At 35.6% G+C, this 21,505-nt stretch overlaps 1 protein-coding gene across 15 annotated transcripts in view; it reads left to right on the top strand.

Annotated features, from left to right (window-relative positions):
* Epb41l2 (erythrocyte membrane protein band 4.1 like 2) overlaps positions 1-21,505 on the top strand; it is a 193,969-nt gene that overhangs the window by 53,098 nt on the left and 119,366 nt on the right. The window lies entirely within an intron of this gene.

Genomic DNA, 21,505 nt, shown 5'->3' on the forward strand with positions numbered 1-21,505 from the left:
GAAGCGGAAGACAGGCTGTAAAACTAGAGAGGAGTCAGACTGTATTGAACCCAGGAATAATGAGTTTTGTCTTCATCTTGTAGGCCCTGCAGGAGCCACTGGAAACCTTTCTATAATTAGTATTGTTATTATTAGGGTTAATTTTGTGGTGCTGGGAATCAAATCCAGGGTCTTGTGCATGCTTAGGCAAGTGCTCTACCACTGAGCTGCACGTGAGCCCTATTATTTTGGAAGGAAGACACATACTTAACATATATCTGTTTTAGAACACTATATTTTTCTGGAGGATTCCCTGGCCCAAGAAAACCATATTTCATATTTCTTTTATGTGTAACTGCTAGATGACATTTCCAACTCTAGTAATGGTCTTGTATTTCTCTCTGTGCAGTAAAATCTGGTGGCATAAACTTTTGGTGTTATTATGAGTGACTAGGATCAAATATGTAATTATAATGATAAATTTCATTATTACTAATTAAGTACATTGTGTTTCCTACAGAATAACATGAAGTTGGGAATACTGATTTAAGCAGCTATCTTTGGTATTTGTTCTATTTGTTATTATGAAACATATTTGGGCTCATTCTTACTGTGTGCCAGGCTGGGAATTGAAAAGCAAGACTGAGCAGCTGAGTTCACAGTGAGACTGACTACTACTAAGAATTCAAAATGGTAATGTCAGTAATAGAAACACATAATAAACCCTAGATGGAGAGATACAGTTCATTAATTCATCAAATTAATTCCTTTGATTCCTGCTGCATTCCAGGTTACTGTGGAGGATAAGGATGGAAGATGGAGTTCTTGCCCCTAGGAATGTGATTGCTTCCTTTGAGAGGCAGCCAGTCTCAACAGCAAGTCCCCTTACAGGGGACTGAACCCAGGGCTTAAAGACAGGCATACTGTGAAGCTGGGTATTGTTCTACAAAACTGGATACATAATTTTTTCCTTACTGAATCATTTTGCTTAGTATTTAATGGAATCTTATTGTGTATCATTATATGAGCAAATCCATTTGTAAATCACCCTTTTGATAGTTGCTCAAGAAATAATTTTTTAATGAAATGTATATTTTGTGTAAGAATGGATTTTTACAAATTACAATATTAACTTAGAAGAACATTTGTGTTATTTGCTGTTGGCTGTCCCTTCATAGAAAGGGCACATTTTTTTTTCAATTGAAAATTTCCAGGAAGTATCATGCTCCTACAATTTCTTTCCAAGCACTTTTCTGAAGCCAATGGGTGGGTGTATGTTTAGATCCAAGAGAAACAAATTATGACCATGGATGTGAACTCTTTAGTCCTCTCAAAATAAGTTTAAAACATATTTTTTATGCTTTTCTTTTACAAAGATTAAATATCTCTGAAGGGGAATAAAGCAAAGATAACATGTCAAGCATATATACATCTTCAATTGATTCTATCTTCTCTAGTAATTATCAGAATACTTAAAAATATTTATTTAGCATTTGTGGCCACAATTTTAAACCTTAGAAACCAGTAGAAAGAAGCACATATGGTGACTTTTAGGTTAAATTGGAAGTTCAAATAACATCGAACACGTTATCATTTTAAAGAATATAGGTATTATGGGAGTCAAGAAACAAAAATATTATAATACTGAATTTATGTGGATTCTCAATAGTAAGAGCTTCCTATTATATGAAATATGAATTAGGCATATTGAAAGTCTCTGGGCTTAAATTTATTAAATTAGAATGGAATTGGAAATTAGTGAAGGCTCTGCAAATTTAAGATCCTGTAAAAGTATACTTAGTATACTACATCCACTTAAGCCTCCCCCTGACCCCTGACAGCATTTTATCTACTGTTGTGTTTTGTGTGGATGTAGAGGACAGCCATATAGGTAAATGTAGTTAACCTGTAGATGGGGGAATTAGAAGTGAGGGTAGAGAAGGAGTACCACAAATCACAGTTCGAAGTCATTGGGTATTTTCAAGTCATGGACTTGAGTCAAGATATATTGTATAAACTAAGTTTACCTGTGTAATTAGATTCTAAGCACCTTAGTGTCCCCCCCCCCCCCAGTCTGATCTGAGGGTCCAGGGATTCGAACCATGGCCCTTGCGCATGCTAGGTGAGCAGCTCTCCTAAATGAGCTATTTCTTCAGCTCCAGTTCTGAGCACCTTGAAGGGGGTATGCAATTATGTGCTCTAAGCATAGTATATACTCTAATACATAGTATTATTTTAAGATCTTTGTCTTGACTTTTCTATAACTTTCTTTCCTCCATTCTTGGTCTGAACAGACCACCTCATTTCTTCTGTCTTGAGCATCATCTCTTTGTTTTACCATCATCATTTATTCTGCACATTACAGTTTACTTCTTCATAACATTTCTCTTGTTCTCAGCCCTTACTTTTAAAAAAATAAGTTTCTTTTATATACCATAGAATCAGATCTTGCATTTTTATTCATCCCTATAATCTCTACATTTTAATTGGTGCTTTTAAAACATTTATATTTAATTTAATTGTTAGTTTGGTTTGGTACCATCTTGTTGTTTGCTTTATGCTTTTCTTGTCTGTTCTTTTCTTTTTAAATATTTTTAGTTGTATTTAAATATTTTTATGTGGTGCTGAGGATCGAATCCAGTTCCTCTTGCATGCTGGGCAAGTGCTCTACCACTGAGCCACAATCACAGCCCCTCATCTGTTCATTTTATTGTTTTTCCTCTTTTCATGTCTCCCTCTAGGTTAATTGCATATTCTTTTCTTTGATTCCATTTTATCTCCACTATTTGCTTATTAGTAATTCCTCTTTGTTTTATTGATACCCAGTCTAAATTGAACTCATTAACTTGCCTCCAAACCCCCGACTCTTTCTTTAACTACTTAAGTGAATTGTTTTGTTTTCATTGTGTTTTCTTTTTCTCTCTTCTTTAATGCTTATACTTTTTCAGCCATTTGTCTTCTTACCATTCTATGAATTGAATATTTATTGAATTTATCCACTTTATTCCACTGACACCTATTCTATTCAGATACTATAACTTGCAGAGATGAGCTCTCTCATGGCCCAGTTTTAAATATAAGTCCCAACAAAGCAAAGAATCTTTTACTCCTGTCTCTTGATAAACAAAAGAAATTTCATTATACCACCAAAAATTTAAAATAAATTTCCTCCATTACCATCTTTTCTGATTTCTTCCTTAGAAAATTATAGAGCAGACATTAGATTGTCTTCCTTAAGCCATCTCCTCCCTCCAAAGAAATACTAGCAATTCCTGCTTGACCTCTCCTGTGTTTTCTCTACTAACTCAGCCCATTCCACAATAAATCAGTCAAGCTGCTTTTAAAATTGAAATTATAAAGGCATAATAAATTCTTTTTAGGGGAGAGGGAGTAGAAACTCTGACTATCCAATTCTTAATTTTTTCTTTTAAACGTTATTCAGCTTTGTGGAACTTATAACCTTATGGGGGACCCAGGCATTAAAATTAGTCTGAGAGTTGAGGAGGTTCTGGAATATGTGGTCAGTGTATCTACCAGAGACAGTCATCATATCTCTGTTCATAGTTGCCTGCTACTAAATGAATGCTTAGTGAGTTATTTGGTGTTGGGTTTCCTGTTCTTCATTCTTAATATTTATCTTGCTCTGCTGAACTGGTTTGTGGTTCATGTTCTTGTGGTAGATAAAGCCTATAAGGCTTTGCCACTGACTGAGACTTCCTTTCAAGTGTTTACTTCCTTGCATGTAGGTTACTGTACCTGCTTGAGAGGTGAACTGTCTACTGTATTAGGTTCTTTTTTTTTTTTAATTTTTTAAGTTGTAGATGGACACAATGTCTTTACTTTATTTATTTATTTTTTATGTGGTGCTTAGGATCAAACCTAGTACTTCACATGTGCTGGGTAAGCACTCTACCACTGAGCCACAACGGTAACCCTGTATTTGGTTCTTTTTTTTAGCACCTTGCTTTTGCTGAGGCTGCCTTTGAATTCTTTTTTTTTTTTTTTTTTTTTTTTTGGGGTGCTGGGGATCGAACCCAGAGCTGCCTTTGAATTCTTGATCCTCCTGTCTCCCGAGCTGCTGTGATTACAGGTGTGCACCACTGCACCTGGTTTGTATTCGGTTCTTTTTTTTTTTTTTTGGTGGTACTGGGGATGGAAGCCAGGGCCTTGTGCTTGCGAGGCAAGCACTCTACCAACTGAGCTATATCCCCAGCCCCTGTATTCGGTTCTTTATAGCACCTTTTGCTCTATTCTTATTACGTAGTAGACTCTTACCTAGTTATAGTCTCTTTGGATGTTTTGCCATTGTGTCCCTACCCCTGCCTACATTCTCTTGGAGGAAAGTCTGTTTTTTAAGATACTTACTGAGTCAGACATGGTGGCACATGCCTATAATCCCAGTAACTTGGGAGGCTGAGACAGGAGAAATGTAAGTTTGAGACCAGCCTGGGCAACTTAGGTGAACTCTGACATAAAATAAAAAATAAAAAGGCCTGGGGTGTAGCTCAGAGGTAGAGCTCCCCTGGGTTCAGTCCCTAGTACTGGGTTGGGGAACCTTCTTTATTACCTACTAAAACTTTTAGGAATAGTTACTTGTTTGGAAAGGTAGAAAATTAATAATAGTAACAAATGAAAGACTCAAAATCATTTTTACTTTTGAGGTGACTCCTAAATTATCTCCACCCTTGATTTTGGTAATCCTCTTTCTGGCCTTAGATGTTGCATCATTTTAAACTCAGTATGCTTAAAAGTTAACAAAATATTGCAGTCTCTTTTAGCCTCCTGGGCTTGAAACATTGGCATTAGTTTTTAGTTATTTCTATTTTTTATCCACTAGTTAGACATCAACTCCTGTGGATTAATATTTCAGAAATGCATTTAATTTTAGTCCCTTGTTATTACTAATGCTACTTTTACCTGAGTCTGCTTATATAGGTTTCCATTTGAATTCTCTGTGCTTTTACTGTCATTCCTTCTTAAATCGGGGTTCCCAAGTGTATGTTCCTAGAACAACAGTTAATGGTCATCTCACTTGCCTATAGTCAAGGGCTCAGGGAATTCGAACTCATATACACTGCTTGTAGGAAGGTAAAATAGTGCAGTTAGGATGGAAAATAGCCTGTCATTTCCTCAAAAACCTTGACATAGAGTTGTTATTTAATCCATCAATTCCACTTGTAGGTTTATGTCTAAGAGAAATGAAAATGTGGACACATAGAATGCTGTACATGAATGATCACAGTAGTATTATTCATAATAGCCAAGACAACTCAAATGCCAATTAGCTTATGAATGGATAAACGTGTATAGCCATAAAATGTAGTCTTTTTAGGGCATATAAATGAAGGAAGTACTGTTACAAAATGACTGAATCTTGAAAACACACTAAGTGAAAGAAGCCAGTGACAAAAGATCACATATATAATTCCATTTGTATAAAATGACCTGAATAGGAAAACAGGTAGAGATAGAAATAGGATTAGTGATTGCTGGGGGTATTGTGGGGTAACAACAAAGGAGTATGATCTTTTTTCTCGTTGCCCAGGCTGACCTTGAACTTTGGATCCTACTGCTTCAACTTAGGTAGCTGGGACTTTTTAACATATGCCACTGTGCTCTCACCCTTTTCGTAAGATGAATTCACATAAAAATTCACTATATCATCCATTTTGAAGCATGTTAAATCGATTGGTGTTTATTATTTTTAAAATATTATATAATCCTTACTACTATCTGAAAACATCTTTTGTCTTCCCTATAGAAACTATACGCATCATAATAGTCACTGTCCTACTTCTCCCTCTCCCTAGACCGCTGGGCTTACTGTACCATTTTATATCTCTACTGGTAGTATATGAATATTTTAATTTCTTTAAATCCTTACTACTACTTCCTTCCTTTATTATTATATTTTAAAGATATCCATTCAGTGGGATTAAAGTGGTGTTTCAATTTTTTTTAAATTTCCATTTTTGAATGACTAATGAAGTTGAACATCTTTTGATGTGATGATTGGCTTTTTGTATATTTTCTTTGGAGAAATGTCTGTTCAAGTCTTTTGCCCAGTTTTTAATTGAGTTATTTTGTTGTTGAGTTGTAAGAGTACTTTTTGTATTTTAGATATAATTATTAGATATATGGTTTGTAAAATTTTCTCCTGTCGATTTTTCTTTTCACTTTCCTAATATTGCCCTTTGACTCACATTTTTAAAACATTTTGATGAAGACCAGTTCATCCATTTTTTTCTTTTATTACTTGTGCTTTTGTTGTCTTATTTAAGAATGTTTGTTAATCCCAAAATCATGAAGATTTATACCTATCTTTCCTTCTAAGAGCCTTATAGTTTTTACTTCTACATTTGTTTTTGATCCACTTTGAATTTTTGTCTATAGCATGAAATGGGGGCTAACATTCTTTTTTTTTTTTTTTTTTTTTTTTGCATATGGATATCTTGTTATCCCAGTACCCTCTGTTAAAAATACTCTTTCCCTGTTGAATAGACTTTATTTCTGGGCTCACAGTTCTGTTTTATTCATCTGTATGCATGTTCTTACGCTAGGTAGTACCATACCTATACTGTTTTCATTACTCTCTCCTTGTAGTAAGTTTTTTTTTGTTGTTGTCATTTTTAAAGTGCAGGGATCAAACCGAGGTATTCAGACATGCTAGGCAAATATTCTACCACTGAGCTATACCCCAGTCCTATAGTAAGTTTTAAAGTTGTGAATTTAAAACTGAATCCTTCTTACTTTTTCTTCTATTTCAAGATTGGTTTGGCCATTTGGGTTCTCTTGCAGTTCCATATGAATTTTATTATAACTTGTTCATTTTTGCAAAAAAAAAAAAATAAAAATAAAAAAGGCAGTTGGAATTTTGATAGGGATTGCATTGGTTTGTAGATCAATGTGGGGGAGTATTACCATCGTAACAGAATTAAATCTTTGAATACATGCACAAGAGATGTCTTTCTACTTATTTAGCTTTTTAATTTCTTCAACAATGATGTCTAGTTTTCAGTTTCTTATGCTTCTTTTTTACTTGGTTATGTTTATTCCTATGTGTTTTATTCTTATTGAAGCCAAGTAGAATTATTCTTTTTTTGATTGCTTGTTTGTAGAAATACAACTGATTTTATTCATTGGCCTTGTGTCCTGCAATTTGTTGAGTGAATTTATTATCTTTTTAATTTTTTTAGGGTTTTCTTTATATAAAATCATGTCATCTGCAAGAAGAGATAGTTTCTTTTCTAATAGATTTTTCCCCCCCCTTGAACTGGGGATTTAACACAGGGATGCTTAACCGGGAGCCACATCACCAGCCCTTTCTGTATTTTTTATTTTGAGATAGTTTGAGACAGGGTGTAGCTAAGTTGCTTAGGGCCTTGCTCAATTGCTAAATCTGTCCTTGAACTTGAAATCCTCCTGCCTCAAGCTCCTGAACTTCTGGGATAATAGACTTGTGCCTCTGAGCCCAGCATGCCTTTTTTGTTTTTTTTTTTTTGAAATTGGGGATTGAACTCAGAATCACCGGACCACTGAGTTACGTCCCCATCCCTATTTTGTATGTTATTTAGAGATAGGGTCTCACTGAGTTGCTTAGCACTTCACTTTTGCTGAGGCTAGTTTTGAACCTTCGATCTTCCAGCCTCAACCTTCTGAGTCCCTGGGATTACAGGTGTGCACCACCGCGCCTGGTGATTTTTTTTTTTTTTTAAGATACTTTTAATTTAGTTTTCTTGCCTAATTGCCCTGGCTTGAATTTTCAGTACAATGTTGACTAGAAATGGTAAGAGGAGACATCCCATCCTATTCCTGATATTAGGAGGAAGTCTTCAGTCTTTTTCCATTAAGGATGCTGTTAAAGGAGTGGGTTTTCATAGATGCCCATTATCATGCTGAGGACGTTTCTTTATATTTCTAGTTTGTCGAGTGTATTTATCATGAAAAGATGTTGGATTTTGCAAACATTTTTTATGTCTATTGAAATGGTTGTATGTGTGTGTGCGTTTACAATATGTAACAATGAATCCCACCCCATTGTGTACAACTATAATATACTAATAAAAAGATGGGAAATAAATCACAGGTGCTTTACTAATGTGATAATTGGACACTGTTAATTAACAAAAGACATGATTATGTTTTATTCCCCCTTCAGTTCTGTTCTATGCTTTATTTGTTAATTATCCTGTGCTGAACCACTTTGTATACCTATTGTAAGTCTCACTTGGTTGTAGCGTAAGATCTTTTTAATATCCTACTAGATTTCATTTGCCAATATTTTGTCAGAGATTTTTGCCTATATATTTATGGTCTGTAGTTTTTTGATGATATGCTTTTCTCTTTCTTTCTTTCTTTCATTTAGGGTTTCTTTTTCAGGTGATGAATTTGGTCCAAAACTTTGTGGTGATGGTTGCACAACTCTGACTATATTAAAACCTATTGAATGGTACCTTAGAATGGGTGACTTGTTTAATATCTCACTTAAGTTGCTACTTCAAAGAACAATCTTCAGGGATTGCTTCAGTATATCTTTCACACATGTGTTTATGCTGGACTTCAAAACCCTCAGTAATATTTCCATGTGTCATATTCTAGCCTTACCTTGGATTTATCTTTGTATGCAACTCTTGATTCAGTAGTCAGCTCACTGCTTTGTTTACCACTTCTCACTCCCCCAGATCTCCAGAACAGCTTCTGCATCTTTTTCTTCACTTTGCTCAAGTCCTGTTCTCGCCGCTATTGAATATCCTTTTCCTTCTTTACTATCAATGGAAATGCAATTTTTTTTCAAAGTTCTATTCAGATTTCTTCTAGAAATCTCCTGTACTCAACTCTTAAGTCTGGCGATTACCAATTTAAAAAAAAAAAAAGTGATCTGGGCTGTGTGAGTTTATTTAAGGAGATTGCAGGTAGGATATTTGAAATCAGAACTATTCTGGGAAATCTGCTATGTATGTTTGTAATACCTGTACACGTATATTCTTTCTTAAAATGCATTTATAGTTCACTTGCAAATTTATAGGGATGGATTTTCATTTTGATTTCTCTGGTGTCCCCAAATAATTCTTAGTGCTTTGAAGAAAGGCCATTAAGGTTAATTGCCAAGTAAATATCTTTTGATGTATATGTATGTTTGGAAGATAAAAGAAAGAGCCACAGTTTTAGGTTATATTTTACAGTTTCCCTTATGCACTTATAAAAAATAGCTTGGAGAAAATTAATTGTATTGGAATATAAACAGTTCAGTAAGAGCCTTATGTATTAGAAAGTCTGTGTACAAATGCCAGAAATGGGTTGGTGAGACCATTTATGAAAAGGCTGCTTTTTGGAGTTCAGTGAGGCATAACTGATACATAAACATTATAAGAACATATCTAATATAAAATAGAATCGGGTTCAGATCAGCTATCTACATCATACATAGTTGTTATGAGGATGGAGCCAGCACCCAAATCCAGGTTTGCCCAAGTCCAGGACTGATGATTAACCACTATACAGTTTTGCATTTCATATTTTATAAGGGAAGTTACTTAATTTATCTGAGCCTCTTTGTTTCGTTTTGTTTTTTTTTTTTTTTTTTTTTTTTGGTGCCAGGTATTGAATTCAGGGGCTCTTGATCACTGAGCCACATCCCCAGCCCTTTTTTATATTTAGAGACAGACAGTCTTCCTGAGTTGTGTAGGGCTTCTGGAAGTTGCTGTGGCTGACTTTGAACTTGCAGTCCTCCTGCCTCAGCCTCTTCTTGAGCTACTGGGAGTACAGCTGTGTGCCACCCCTCCTGGCTTGAGCCTAATTTCATTCAAGTGTAAAATGCACTTGATAATATTCCCAGTGCAGAGATTTTTATTTTTTTTTGATTGTAAACAAATGGGATACATGTTGTTTCTCTGTTTGTATATGGAGTAAAGGCATACTATTTGTGTAATCATAAATTTACATAGGGTAATGTTTGATTCATTGTTATTTTTTCCCTTCCTCCCCACCCCCCCACTCCTCTTTTCCCTCTATACAGTCCTTCCTTCCTCCATTCTTGCCCCCCTCCATAACCCTAACTCTAACCCTAACACTAACCCCTCTCACCCCCCATTATGTGTCATCATCCGCTTATCAGCGAGATCATTCGTCCTTTGGTTTTTTGAGATTGGCTTATCTCACTTAGCATGATATTCTCCAATTTCATCCATTTGCCGGCAATGCCATAATTTTATTATTCTTTATGGCTGAGCAATATTACATTGTATATATATACCACAGTTTCTTTATCCATTCATCAATTGAAGGACATCTAGTTTGGTTCCACAACCTGGCTATTGTGAATTGAGCAACTATGAACGTTAATGTGGCTGTATCTCTGTAGTATGCTGATTTTAAGTCCTTTGGGTATAGGCCGAGGAGTGGGATAGCTGGGTCAAATGGTGGTTCCATTCCAAGCTTTCTGAGGAATCTCCATACTGCACCCCACCAGCAATGTATGAGTGTACCTTTTTCCCCACATCCTTGCCAACACCTATTGTTGCTTGTGTTCTTGATAATCGCCATTCTAATTGGGATGAGATGGAATCTTAGGGTAGTTTTGATTTGCATTTCTCTTATTACTAGAGATGTTGAACATTTTTTCATATGTCTGTTGATTGTGGATCTTCTTCTGTGAAGTGTCTGTTCATTTCCTTAGCCCATTTGTTGATTGGATTATTTGTATTCTTCGTGTAGAGTTTTTTGAGTTCTTTATAGATTCTGGAAATTAGTGCTCTATCTGAAGTATGAGTGGCAAAGATTTTCCCCACTCTGTAGGCTCTCTCTTCACATTACTGATAGTTTCCTTTGCTGAGAGAAAGCTTTTTAGTTTGAATCTATCCCAGTTATTAATTCTTGCTTTTATTTCTTGTGCTATGGGGGTCCTGTTAAGGAAGTCTGATCCTAAGCCGACATGTTGAAGATTTGGACCTACTTTTTCTTCTATAAGATGAAGGTCTCTGGTCTGATTCCGAGGTCCTTGATCCATTTTGAGTTGAGTTTTGTGCAGGGTGAGAGATAGGGGTTTAATTTCATTCTGTTGCATATGGATTTCCAGTTTTCCCAGCACCATTTGTTGAAGAGGCTATCTTTTCTCCATTGCATATTTTTGGCCCCTTTGTCTATAGTATGAGAAAATAGTATTTATTTGGGTTTGTGTCCATATCCTCTATTCTGTACCATTGATCTACCTTTCTATTTTGGTACCAATACCATGCCGTTTTTGTTACTATTGCTTTGTAGTAGAGTTGAAGATCTGGTATTGTGATACCTTCTGCTTCGCTCTTTCTGCTAAGGATTGCTTTAGCTATTCTGGGTTTCTTATTCTTCCAGATGAATTTTATAATTGCTGCAGAGATGTTTTGAAGCATAAATGAGGATGTTTGTAAAGCAGAGAGCTTGCCCATAAAGCAGGGTAGGTAGGTCTATTTTGTTTAGTGAAATATTTTGTTTACTTCAAAATAATAGGACTAACATAGGGGATGTTGAAAGCATATCTGAAATTTAGGCTGAGAAATTCCCTTCTCTTAGTTTTCACATATTGCATATTTGTATTTTGGCACAAGTTTTTAGTATTTGTGTTTCTCTAGAATTTTAGATAATCCAAGTAAGTAATTTGTTGGTAATTTATTTCCTTCTGTTATCTTTTTTGTTATTCAGAATGAATTATTGTCAAAGCAATACAGATTATATCTTCTCTGTCATTAACTTCTGAAGAATGAGGCTACCTGACATGGTTAACTTCAACTTAGGTTGTGAAGTCTGTAGAAGACTGATTTTGGGGGTGGGGTGGGGTGGTTGTTGCTTTGGTGATTGATTTTTTTCTTGGTTGCAGAAGATTTATTTATATAAGAGTATTTGCTGGTATTCCTATAGATACGTAGTTAAAACTATAGCAAAAGTATCACAAAATAAAGCATTAATTTGGTTACCTGAATTTTTTTTTCTTGGGTTGGAGTTTTTCCTAATTATTTCAAGATGTCTTTGATTTTTAAATTTATTTCAAGTTTTTTTTTTTTTTTGTTCTTAGTGGATATAAATATTCAGACATAAATTTAAATTAAGCTAAAAATAAACCAACATTGTAAATAAGAATACCAATCATAGTTTTTTATTACTGTTTTTAGAGGTTTGAAAAAAATATTGTTACTGTGGATCTAAATTTCCTGTTTATGGTTGTGATGGATTATAATTTTAAAAATGTGTATTTCTATGTATTTTAGCATAACTGGTTCACTTGGGCATTTTTCTTAATGAAAACTATAAGTAGATGCTTTAAGAAGTTTAGATTTTCTTTAAAAAATTAAAATGGACATACTATCTATTTTAACTTTTTAGTATAAAATTTGGATCACAAGAAAAGTGGTTCCACTTTATAGGGGAAAATAGCACTGCGTCTGGCTTTTATGAACTCTCTTGCTAAAAGGAAGAACTGTGATTGAGTCAGTTACAGCCGCAGTGGAAGATGTCTTGCAGCTGTGTCGTTTTGGTTTTGTTCCAGAGATAGTATTTGTGTACACTGTCAGAATGTCTTAAAGGCCCACCCTGGAAAGGATTCAACTCTATAAAAGGAGTTTTGTTTTATAACCTTTCACATGTTCTTATGGGGCTCTGGTGGTGATGGTGGTCTTCATTGTCTTGTCTTTTAAACTGGGATTTTATTGAGACACAGGCTTCACAGTTTTAAGAATAGGAATTACAGTTGTAGTTATTGTATCTCGTTAAATAAATTTAGTCAAGCCTTTGGCACACACTACGATGAAAACAAAATGCCCCTCCTCAAACTGTACAATTTCAGTGAGTTACTTTTTAAGTTCTTTTCTGTCTCCATGCTGATTAGATTGTCATTCATTTGATTATATATTTTTCGGTGTAACTTAACAGATACTGATTTACACATTGAGTTACATTAGAAGGAATTGAGTTTATAATATTAGGAGATTGAAGATGATGCAGGAAATCGCAGTTTGAAAAGTTTAAAACTCCACTGACTTCATATGTCAAATATTGTTCAACTTAACCTGTTTTGAGCCACATGTTTACATAAATGCTGTGAGAATTATTTTTGACTGTGTTCTAGGAGACTGACCATATTTTCTCCAAAATTTTCCCTTTCTCTTTAGTCCCCTACTCCCACCCCCCCAAAATGCAGAGTTATTCAAAACAGAACACTCTTATTTTTCTAGTTTCCTTAAACCTTTTCCTCTTCCAGTTCTTATGCATTTCCCATTACCTTCCCTTTGGTCTCTGGGGTAGAGATGTCCCTCCTACTGTCCAAGGTTAAATTCTCCTCTGTAGGTTTTTCATCTTTTCCTTCTTTCTTTGTTCCCCCCAAAACCTGCACCAAACAAAACAACCCAAACCTCTTCTGTGCATAAACATCTTCCCTCAATCCTGCAATTTTTGGTAGTTATTACTTGCCTTTTCTCTAGCCTTTTCTTCATTGCTGGATTTCAGGGGTAATTGTATACTTGATACTTCTTACTTTGGCCTCCTCAGTCTTTTTGTCTTTTGCAACTAGGCTTTTATTCCTACTAGCAACTGAACTTGCTCTTTCAGATTACCCGCAATCTTATGACACCTTTAACCCTTGTCAGTACCAGTTGACAATCAATTTGCCTATGCCCCTGTTGTCTACTTCTTCTAGTACTTTCTTGGTTTGCTGTTTATCTCTTATGCTGATTTTTTTCCTCCCGCTTGATAGGTTCCTTCCTTGTTCCCTCTGCCTGGGGATTTATTATGAGCATTTTTAAAAATGCTGTTTTTCCTTGTAGTTGCATCTCCTCTGATAACACTGATTGACCAAGTAGTTTCAGATCTTAGAATAGAAACCAGACCTCTGTCATTCAGACACACATTTCCAGCCAGCCTTCTCATTTTCTGCCTGGGTGTCACATAGACACTTAGGTTCAAGTGCATCAAAGTGGAGGTATTTGCTTCCTTCATCTTTGTTTCCTAGTATTTTTGAAAGTCTCCCTCTAGGTTAATGGCACTATTCTCTGACCTCTGACTGCCAGGAATTCAGAAATTTTGTTCTTTACTATTCCAGCAATCCACTTCAGTATTTAAGTTCTGTCCAATTTGCCCATTAAACATTTATGAACTCCATCTCTTTACTTGCCTTTTTTTTTTTTAAAACTGTGTCAGTCTCCTGTGTTACTGAAGCATCATCTTAACCATCCTTTCATTGTATCATTTTTTTCTCACATGACTGCCAAAGTAATCCTCCAGAAATACAAAGTATTATTTCCCATTGCCCAGGATAGAGTAAAAACATCTGAGTTTCTCATGCTGCTCATGCATTGTTTGGCTCTTGCTTCCTTTTCCCATCTCCACTCCCACCCTGTGTTCCAGGCAGATGTGGTACTCACCGTTCTCTCAGCACATTTATTGTTGATGGTCTGGGGCCCTTCCCTTAATGTTCCCACGCGAGGAGTGTACTTACTCTCACTTATAATCTTCCCAGTAAGCTCCTTCTTATCCTTCAAGGTCAGCTCATGTGTCACTCTGCGAAACCTTCCCTCATCATGTCAGTGCGGTTAGATCGTTTATCTACATTATAGCTCTAACTCACTTTGTAGTATAGTTATTTATTCAAATGCCCTTCTCACACATTGCGGGAGCCACATTGCTGTATTCTCAGCAGCTGTCATCAAAGAGCAATTCCTTAGGGGATGAATAGATCTTAGCAGAATCCAAATACACAGAATTAAAATTAAGATCTCATAGGCAAAGGTAGTGGTGAGTATGCTGACCTGATGTTGGATATTTTTTGTTTATATTATGTGGATGAGGCTGTGGATTGAGAGCCTGTTGGAACTTGTTAAAGTTTTCTTCCATAATTCAGGTTTAGAGAGTGAAGTTTTAGATGTGAAGCTACAGAAAGAAGTGAGTATAGCTATGATTTCAAATTAGGAAGAACTAATAAAACCATGGAGGATTAGAAGCACACTGGGTTCTCAAACAAGTGCCAGACCATTGCAGATTGTGTAGACAGGGAGAAGGGAGACGGTGATGCAGCTGCAGTGAAGAGAGGGCCTTGGGTGGGTTGGCACTGCCCAGGTCATTCTGGATCTGTAGCTGCACATGGCTACCATACACTGTAACGTTCCCCAGCTTGCCTTGGTAGGAGCAGTGTTCAACTTCATCTGTGTTTTTGGATATGATCCTTGTGTTGACATGTTCCATGTTTATGTGTTTCTAGTAGGGACCCTTGGAACAATGTGGCTGTTTTAAAGGAAAGGAGAGAAAAGAAAGGGAAATTATGGGAGGTGGGTTAGGGTGGGGAAACAGTTTTCCTTCCACAAATTGAGGACAAAATAGATAAATCAGATTGATAGGAGATTACTGTATGTTAATATTTGATATTTAAAAAGTAAACATAGTGATACATTGAGCCATTTAAGGGGAAAAATGTAGAAGAAAGTTTTGACCACTGAGATTCTGTGTAGTAATAACCTGCATTCGTTTAGTATTTTGTGTTTTGCTGGTGGCTGTCATAGTGATTTTCCTTTGATCTCCACAACAATCTCATTATAGATAGGTTAGCTGCTGGTACCATTTTACAGATTTAGTTAGCTAAATAGCAATATGCAAATATTATCGAAGTGTTTGAATAGGAGTTTAATGTTCTTTTAGTTTGGGAAGAGTAGATGATTTTTTGTCAGTCCCCCTTTTGGAAATTTCTAATTTTTTTTTTTTTTTTTTTTTTGAAAGAAGGTGAGTGTAGGATTTTTCTTGGGTACAGAGGTTGAGGTGGAGCTGGGAGACTGAATTTCTAGTCTCAGGCTCTTGGATAGCAATAAAGGGCCTTGATGGCCATTTTTCTCCTGGTCAGGGTGTCTTCCTCTTCTTGCCTTCCCATCCAGGCAGGGCATTCTGCTATAGGGAAAGGAATTGGGATTATTAGTCAGAATCTGACACATCTGCCTACACACATCGGCCATTGATTTATTATGTAACCTAGACAAATAATCTAACTTCTGGGCCTCAGAGCCCCCATCTATTAAAGACAAGGGTCTCTTTTGGCTCTAAATTTTGATTCTACAAGAATCCCGTTTTGCTCTGTCATATGTAGGGTATTGTATGGGTGCTAGCAAGAACTTTTTTTTTTTTCTTTGTATGTAGTGGACTTTGTGATAGATGCTTCAATAATATTTCTTTAGTCCTTAAGGAAACTACCTGGCAGCAGTAACACCTGTTCATTCAGAGTGCAAGAAGAATGAGCCTAAACATTATAAGCTTATAATGCCTTTCTTGACCTCCCAAGGGAGTTGACCACTTCTGCTGCGCCCTTCCTGTACTTCTCTTAAACCCCTTATCACATTTGATATAATGATTTGTTTATGGGTCTGTCTTCCTTCTGGATTGTGAATTCCCTTGACTGTATGGGGAAGAATCTTAACTGGATTCTTGTGATCTAGACCAGTGCTTGATGCAAAATAGGAACTCAGAAAATGTTTCATAGATGTGTTAAATAAAATTTAGAGGGCAGTACTGATTTGGACTGTCCTGCAGCGAGGCTCCAGTGGAGCAGACCTAACAAGAGTAAAGTGTTCTAGGTGTCATACAGTCAGACTGAACTCCGAAAGAGTCAGTTTCCAAAACCTAAACCAAAATGCCTCAAAAACGCAGGAGATTCACAGCAACAATTGTTTCACCTGAGTTGGTATGCTAAGGGAGAACTTTTTGTTTTAACAGTAGGTAACTTTGAGAAGACCATCTGTTTTTCTGTTCTGTCTCTGCTTTCCTCAGTCTTGTGTCTGTAGAGCAGCCTCTTCTGCTGAGATCATTGCAATGCTCATTCTGTAGACTGGACGTTGCCCAATTCTGAAATTGACCCTTACCTCCAAAAGCCAGTTAAAGTCTTTAAATTGAAATTTTTGTAATTTTGTCTTTGACAGTCATAAAATAGGGTGAAAAAGGCATTTTTAAGCCCCTGCTACGTTATTATACTGGTCTGATTGTATAATTTTAAAAAATAATGTTTTTGATTTTCGTGATTAATTTAGAAAAGATTTGTTTAGAGCTTTGTACTAACACTTTAAAAATGTTTTTTAAACAGTAACTTTTCAAATACAGTTTTTCAACCACTATCTCTCATTCTTTTTCCTTCCCTTATACCTGCTTCTACTTTCTGCCCATACCCCCTCCAAAAATCCAGGGTCATGTAGTATATTTCTTTCCCAGAATCCCACAAATCTACAATATTTTCAAATACTGCATTTTAACAAATGTAATTGTGTTTAATGTAATAGAACATGTTAGTCTAACATTGCCAAGATGTCTGGTTGGGAAAAATTTTGCAAATGACTCATGGGAAAATTATTCTGAATTTAGAGCCTCAGAGAAGTTAAACTGTGGTGGTGTGTGGTCAAGAGGAAGCTTATGCATTGGAGCCAAGTCACTAGTGGAAAATGTGTGTATGAGTGTGTGTGTGTGTGTATGTGTGTGTGTGTGTTCTTGCTGACATCAGATGTATCAATAGCAACTACCCTATGCAATGTGGTCTTTTAAAAATTTTTACAGACCAGCTGGAGTTATCTGTGTTGAGAAGTCATAAAACTTCTTTGTTGTTCAGAAAGTATAGTCTTGCATGATGATTGGTTGATGGGAAAATTGGATTCTATGTAAAATCAATAGAATCAAAAAGAAGTTTATTTTCTGCTCAGAGTTGGTATTCATTAAGATTTTGGAGGTATGAGTTGACCCATCAGATTGTTGGGTCCTCTACATCTTAATTAATTCCTTATTCTCTCTCTCTCTCTTTCTTTCTTCCTTTCTTTTCTTTTTTTCCCCACAAAGTAGGAAGTTGGAGAGATTTTAAAAATCAAGAAATTATGATCTTGGGTTTAAGCTAAAACTGTGTACAAACTCACATACACAACCGGTTCCTCCGAATATTTAAAAATTAGCATTCTGACGATAAACCCTCTCATTTTCAGGTTTATAATGGTGTAGTGTCAAAGCACAGCTCTAAAAAAAAAAAAATCTTCCCAAGACAGATGTAATGGGTAAAAATTCATATTAACAATTTTTTATATTAAAAATTGGTGGATGTTTTACCCTTGTATATTTTATGTACCTCAATGCACTTAAAATCTTAACTGGAAATGAATAGCTTAAATTTATTATGTCTGTCTTAGGAAGATCCCTCTTCTCCTAAAAGAAGCCTTGTTTTAATATTGTACCATTATAAAACTGGAAATGAGGTTTATTCTCAGAATGCTAATTTTTCAATTCTTTTTAAAAATACATGACAGTAGGATATATTTTGACATATTTATATAAGCATGGAATATATCTTATTCTAATTGGGACCCCAGTCTTGTGGCTGTACATGATGTGGAGATTCACTGTGGTGTATTCATGTATGAACATAGGCAAGTTGGGTCATAGTCATTCCACTCTTTTCTGTCCTTCTCCCCTCCCTTCCCTGCATCCCCCTTTGTCTATTCTACTGAACTTCTATTTTTCCCCTTCCTCCCACCTTGTTGTGTTAGCTTCCCACATATCAGAGAACATTCAATCTTTGTTTTTTTGGGATTGGCTTATTTAAATTAGCATGATAGTCTCCAGATCCATCCATTTACCCGCAAATGTCATGAAGTCATTCCTTTTTCTTTTCTTTTTTTTTTTTTTTAAATTCTTTTTAGTTATATATGACAGTGGAATATATACATGGAGAATAACTTCCCATTCTTATGGTTGTACATGATGTGGAGTTACATGGGTCATGTATTCATATATATATATACATAGGAAAGTTATATCTGATTAATTCTACTGTTTATCCCATTCCCATTCCCATCTCCCCTCCCTTCCCTCCATTTCCCTCTTTCCCAATCTGGTGTACCTCCGCTCCTACCCCCCTTGCCTATTGCGAATCAGCATCCTTGATTCTCTCTGTGTGAGAGAACATTTGGCCTTTGTTTTTTTGTGATTGATTTATTTCACTAAGCATGATAGTCTCCAGTTCCATCCATTTCTGGCAAATGCCATAATTTCATTCTTCTTTATAGCTAAGTAATATTCCATTGTTTATATGTACCACATAAAGTAATTCTTTTTTAATGGCTGAGTAATATTCCATTGTTGAAGGCCACCCCCCCACCCCACATTTGTTCCATAGCTTAGCTATTGTGGATTGAGCTGCAGTAAATATTGATGTGGCTGGTTCACTGTAGTATGCTGATTTTAATTCTTTTGGATATATACTGAGGAGTGGTATAACTGGGTTAAAAGGTGGTTCCATTCCAGTTTTCTGAGGAACCTCCATACTGCTTTCTATAGTGGTTGCACCAATTTGGAGTCTTGCTAGCAATGTATGAATGAACCTTTTCCCCAACATTCTCACCGACATTTATTGTCAATTGTTACCACAAAATGCTAATTTTTAGTTGCAAATTAGTGCAGCCACTCTGGAAAGTGGTATGGAGATGCCTCAGAAAGCTTGGAATGGAACCACCATTTGACCCAGCTATCCCACTCCTTGGCCTATACCCAAAGGACTTAAAATCATACTACAGAGATGCATCCACATCAGTGTTCATAGCTGCTCAATTCACAATAGCCAGATTGTGGAACCAACCTAGATGTCCTTCAATTGATGAATGGATAAAGAAACTGTGATATATATATCATATATACCTTCAACCCATAGGAATAGGAGAGTAAGAGAAGAGAGCAGGTGCCCCAGAAGATATGCAGGGGTGATCAGAGGTGATATCCAGGTGACCAGAAGATATGCAGGGGTGATCAGAGATGCCTGAGATGGAGTTGGAGGTCTACCAGTGTCCAGTTCCCTAGAAGCCAGTGCTATAGATGCATAGCTCTCAGACTTCTGGATTTCAGAGCAATTGCAGAAAAATGCTTGGAGACAATATTTTCAGCAATTATTTATAGTAAGTTTACCATAACAAATTTGCAATTGTACTACCAATATTTATTAAAATACATTTAACATAAAAAATGGAAAGCACTTAATCTGAATAAAGGATGATGTTTTGAATTGTTTAAAATTGGGCTCTACTTAAAAAAATCACCAAATTGCCATTTTGTGAATCAAAGAAAACTTGTGGTGGGTAATGAAGTTTACTTTTATTAATGTAGAAATATTTTAAAAAGTTTTACGACTTCACCTTCATTCTTGATATGTTTTCAAGGATTTTTTTGGTTCATTTTTGTTAAAATTTATTAAAGTCTATATGGCATGACAGTAACTACTTAAGGAGAGATAGGATTTCTTTGTACTATTAAGTGATACTGTGATACTTTAGGCACTAAAGCAGAGCTAGTAATGCTTTTTCTAGTTTCACATTGAATATTTTAACAGGTTGAGATGTTTGTTCTAAGACATGTAACCTTAACCTCATTAACTTTGTGTCTGAAGTGTTCACTACCAAGTTGTATTCCTTAGTAGACCAGACCAAATCTTTTGTTCCTGAAGTGTTCCAAGATAGACCTTGATGTTTAAAAGAAAAATATTTGTTGCAATGGCTTGAGTTTCATCTTGTTAGGATCTGCTTTTTAAACTCTCCATCCCTGTAGTTATCCCCTGTGCATGTATTAGTCCTCTAGAACCAAGTGTGTTATACTGAACAGCTTGCTGGTGGGAGGAACTTTCCAGGGCTTGTTTTCCAAAGAAAAGTGCTTAGAGAACAAAACTTAAACCTCCCTGTTTGTTTCAAAGGTGTTCAAAAAGTAACTCAGTAAGGCTTGTGAACGAAATTACAGAGTACCCAAGTCAGCATTCTGCTTTAAAGAGTAATAGCTAATGAGTTAAGAAAAAAAAAAAAGTTTTATATTTGTTCATTTTGACAACTTAAATCATTTTGGAATTGCTTCTGAAACTTACTTTTACTTAGATTTTCCACACAGTAAACCTTATCCTATTTAAATATGTAAAGTGTTATATTTGTTATTAAAATTTTTTTTTTTTTTTTTTTTGCTCTAGGTCAATGTGAACAGATAAACATATTCTTTGGTTTAGGGACTACTTGATAGGTGAACATTTATGGTAGCAGGGCAAAAATGCACACATGAATCTGTAGACTCAGTTCTGAATTATTAAAGTAAATATGTACACTGGGAAAAAACTCTAGAATTTAAATTGTGCAAATGCAATGGATTGGTACTGTAGAGTTAAGGAGATTAGTTTTTAGATCACATTGACCTGGGTTTTAGAATTGACATAGTTTCCTTTGATAACTTATATTTACTTTGCTTCCATGTGTATTTGCAATCATGTGATAGATATAGGATTATTTTTTTTTTTTAGTCATTTCTCAATTTAGAATTGACAGTATAAAACAGGGATATATCAGCTTTATGTCTTTATCATAGTACCTATTCAATCTAGGTTAAAATGGCATCTATTTTCATGTATATTATGAATGAATAGAAAATTTTTAGATAAGTCAAGATTCACATTTCTATATGTTGAAAACTGAGTTATGTATTAGCATGGATTTTCTATATCTGGAAAACATACTACAGTTTGTAGTAGTTT

Source organism: Sciurus carolinensis, chromosome 7, assembly GCF_902686445.1.
Source record: "Sciurus carolinensis chromosome 7, mSciCar1.2, whole genome shotgun sequence".
NCBI lineage: Eukaryota > Metazoa > Chordata > Mammalia > Rodentia > Sciuridae > Sciurus > Sciurus carolinensis.